The sequence below is a fragment of the Lathyrus oleraceus genome, chromosome 4 (assembly GCF_024323335.1).
Source record: "Lathyrus oleraceus cultivar Zhongwan6 chromosome 4, CAAS_Psat_ZW6_1.0, whole genome shotgun sequence".
Classification (NCBI taxonomy): domain Eukaryota; kingdom Viridiplantae; phylum Streptophyta; class Magnoliopsida; order Fabales; family Fabaceae; genus Lathyrus; species Lathyrus oleraceus.
The window spans coordinates 232746656-232751169 of record NC_066582.1 but is presented as its reverse complement, the minus strand read 5'-3'; positions in this window follow the sequence as shown (position 1 = coordinate 232751169).

Sequence of the window (4514 nt, the reverse complement as noted above, 5' to 3'; positions counted from 1 at the left end):
GAAGTTTGAGGTACAAAACATGTCTAGGTTCCCTTTTGAAAAACTTGCCAAAAATAAGCAACTTCAAGCCCTTCTGTTTCAATGATGCAGGCCTCAAATGGAAAAACCTCCAACATCAAAGTTGTAGGTATTTTCAAGATGATAAAATTGGACTTAAAATTTGCATCATTTGGATTTTCCATGAGAAAGTTATGGGCACTTGAAGTTGGACATTTTCAAAATTCAATGGCTTAGGTCCAAAGTGACATATAATATTTTGTATTATCACATGTGTTTATTTTAGGATTATGAAATTTTGTCCAACATAACATTTGAATTATACATCTAAATATTTCCAATTCAATTGGTCTCACCTCAAAATGATAAAAATTAAGGAAGTTAGGTCCTTGGGAAGTTGACCCAAAATTAGGGTTTCAGTCAAAATGACCTATAATGTTTTGAAATGAATGATGTCCTTAAATGTTTCAAATGGATTTTTGATGAACATGAAAGTTGTTCATATGGTTCATAAGAACATTTTTTATCTTGGGGTCATATTAATTTGACAAACACATCACCAGTTGTATCTCAGTGATCCTCAGCTTAGTCAGATGACTTGACTGGTCAACTTCTCAAGGCCAAACTTCACATCTTGATGAATGAATGATTGAGGATACTCACATAGGCTCATATATGAACAAAATAATGAATGAAAGAACTTCCCTTGATTGGATTTGATCATAGGTTGAGGTTGCTTCATGAGCAAGGCACAGTCAATGCCCAATTGAATTAGGGCTTCCTTGGGAAACAATCCTCAAGCCCTTTGAGTTATCTTGATCAAATTGGAAAATTGAGATGCTTGGGAGACATATATGATGAATGGGAGCTTTGTGGACCATTGTCATGCTTGCTTTCATCTTCATTTAGCCACTTCATTGAGCTTAGGAGCCTCCTAGGAGCATGGGAGCACATGATCACGTGAGCTTCAAAACAAAAAGAGTTAGTGACATATTTTTGTGCTTTTGGTTAGTAATCAAAATAAGAAGAGCAATAATATACAATACAAGCATGCTTGGTGGTCTCAAACCACTCACACAAGTCCCCATCCCTAGGGTAAATGAGCCAAACATGCTATGATCCTTGAGGCAATGCAATGAGCAAATGATATGATTCCATGAGGGATCTTAGGATCAAAATTAGGGTCTTACAGATGCCCCTATTTAAGGTCATTCTAGCCGGAGATATGAAGGTTAAAATCTTCGTCTAGACGAGGTAGAATGAGCTTAAATAATAACAAAGAGATGAATTTTGGTCCCTAAGAGACCTCATGATGCAAATGCATGTATGAAAATATAGAATCTTCGTGGTGAATAATTTCCACAAAGGAAAAGAAATTAGGAGCCACTGAAAAATCCATAGGAGTAACACACTCACTAGGGAGACAGAGACTCTAGGGGGAAAAAGGTAAAAATGCGTGAGCAGGTTACGACTTGAAAACTTGCTGAGAGACACAAAGGGATTCCACGAGAATAAATCGATGAAAAGACTCGAGCTGACGCAAAGATGCATGTATTAGGGAATATGCCAATACAACACAACTATCCACGAAGGATACTTCGGATAAAAATCCGGACTCAGACAGGGACGTCCACAAAGGACTCAACTGAGGAAGAAAACAACGAGATATTACCGGTTGCTGGGTAATAAACTTAAAGAGAGACATGTCATCAAAACACCGGTTACTGGGTGAGAGAACAACATGCTCAGGGAGAAAGAATATCGAAGACCGGTATAGGGGTGAGAGATATCAATCATCCGAATCATCCGAGGAGGACCTAAAAGGCACATCTCAACTCAGGAAAATCTGACTCCACAGGGGACAAAAATTCATAATAGGGAGAAGAAGGAAGGAAGGGACACCAGGGATACCGGTTACTGGGCATATAATAGGTGACCAACCAGGCGTGAATTGGGAACATATCCAAGACACTCATCATCCGAAAGGAGGGCTAAAAAAGCAAACTCGACTTACAGGATGGGCATTCGATTCCACAAGGAAATACGAATCTTACTCGACTGGGGAAGAAAAAGACTTTGACTGAAGAGTGCATGAAATATATTATCTATTACCGTCAGAACGTAGATAACATACTCGCATGGAAGATTATCCATAACCGGTTACTGTGTTAATAAAGGATAAATCTACCGAAAAAGAAAGGACATCGGGATACCGAATACTGGGTATAAAATAATGAGCAATAAAAGGAGAAACAGTCATTACCAAACAAAGGTAAATGAAAGATGACTCTCAAGGGGATAAATTGCTTGATAAGAGCAATTATCCAAGAGATATATCACCAGTTACTGGGTGGTATACTCAAAAATGAAGGAATATCAATACCGAATATTGGATAAAGATAACCAACAAAGAGGGGATTACATCTACCGGTTACTGGGTAGAAAACCACAGAAATAGGACTTACAACTACGGGTTACTGGGTAGAAGGCCACAGAAATAGGACTTACAACTACCGGTTACTGGGTAGAAGGCCACAGAAATAGGACTTACAACTACCGGTTACTGGGTAGAAGGCCATAGAAATAGGACTTACAACTACCGGTTACTGGGTAGAAGGCCATAAAGTTCGTTGGGGAGAAGATGGACAATTACTGGTTACTGAGCAATTGAACAGCTAAACCACAAGGGAACCGCAAGGGAATAACAAGAAAGGAGTCAATCTAGGAACAATCTAGAAAGACACAATCAAACAAGACTCAACCCAATGAGGATATAACTCAGGGCAGTAATTCCATCTCGATACACAACTGGGGAGGAAACTGAAACAATAATCATCCACGAGGACATAACTCAGTGGGGAATAAAGAAAGAAAGATATACACTTTTTGCTTATAGGGCTGACTTTATATGGAGAGATCAGACACAAACATCTGCTTAGGGAAGAACATTTCACCGATAACAGGAGATAACAAGCAAAGATATATGGCGAAGAATGCAACATGAATATCTTAATGTTATGATTATGCATGTATATGCGTGGTTTATGTATGACTGATGCTGACAAACAGACATATCTAACACAAACAGGTTCGAGAGCCACGAACAGACATCCGGTATAACATCTCAACAAGAAGGACAAGGCCCACAAGAGAAATCAACTCTGGTGGGGATGATCTAATACCAGGAGACGCCAATCACCGCTGGGGACAAAGACCACCGTTGGGGATAAGCAAAGTCACAACTTACGGTTGCCGGGGATATTCCAACAATTCTCGGGGACAGGTGACTAGATATCAATAAGATCTGTCGTAGAAGAACTCTACTGGGGATCTTATCAAAGGATGATGTGAAACTCTGTGGGGAACAACCGCCAAACAGATACACATCAATCAATCATTCCCTTCTAACTGCTGGAGAGACATCTCTGCTAAGGGGAGAAAAAACAATTGCTCCGTTGGGAAGGAAATAACACTTCTTCCTCATCACCGTCCAATACTGTAAGAGATCTTCAACCATGGAGGGGATACAAAGTATCAAGATCGGATTAGGTAATTCCACTGGGGATGGACTACAAGCGACCAAACTGGGGATAATCTGTGAGCAACCCTACTGGGGATTGAACTGCCAACATTCTCAAAAGAGATACCTTGGCTGAGGGAAACGGAAACGAATCCTTTGTCAATACGTACCAAGATGGGGATAAAAAAGGGACTCAAGCCCTTCACCAACCACCTTAGACAAACTTCCTGCTGAGGAGACAAATATCTGGAGAGATAGCTCTACAGGGAACACATGCTTACTCCGCTGGGGACTTCTACTCATACCGAGGAAAGATAAACTTCCTCGTGAATAGATAGCATATCAACCTTTATCAATCTATAAGGGATTTTAGGTCAGTCCACACAAGGGATGACAACCATACAATTGATAAAACGCAAATGTTAGTGTCTGATATAGAGGGATACACGTCTCTAAAAGATCAAAGCAAGAACTGGAGCAGAGAGGATCATCCACATATCAACCATACTGTAACACCTCAAAATTTGCCCTCCTCTCTTGGGACTAGCTTAACATATTTGCATATCATTTTAGATCATTAGGCATTGCATATTGCATATCATATGGTTACATTGTGCAAGCCATTCTCCCAAGTCTTGGTCAGAAGATAGAGAGGTCATATGCAAGCTAGGGTTTCATTGGACTGGTCATTAATCATCTGAGGATGTGGAGGTTCAAATTAGGGTTTCATGGTTCTCAAAAGATATGGGTCTTCATCTTGTTTGAAATGATTCATCATCATCATCATGGTTTGTCATCATCAGGTGTGGGAGCATATTCTTTGAGATTAGGGTTTTGACCACTGGTCAACCCTAATCAGTTGCATTGGGCCAATCAGGGCATAATCAGGAGATGGGGTCTATGATGAATGTGGAGATCATTCTATGGTTTTATTGAGATTATTGAGGCTAGGGTTTCACCCTTGGGCCATTTCATCAGAGGATTGGAGCTCAGATTG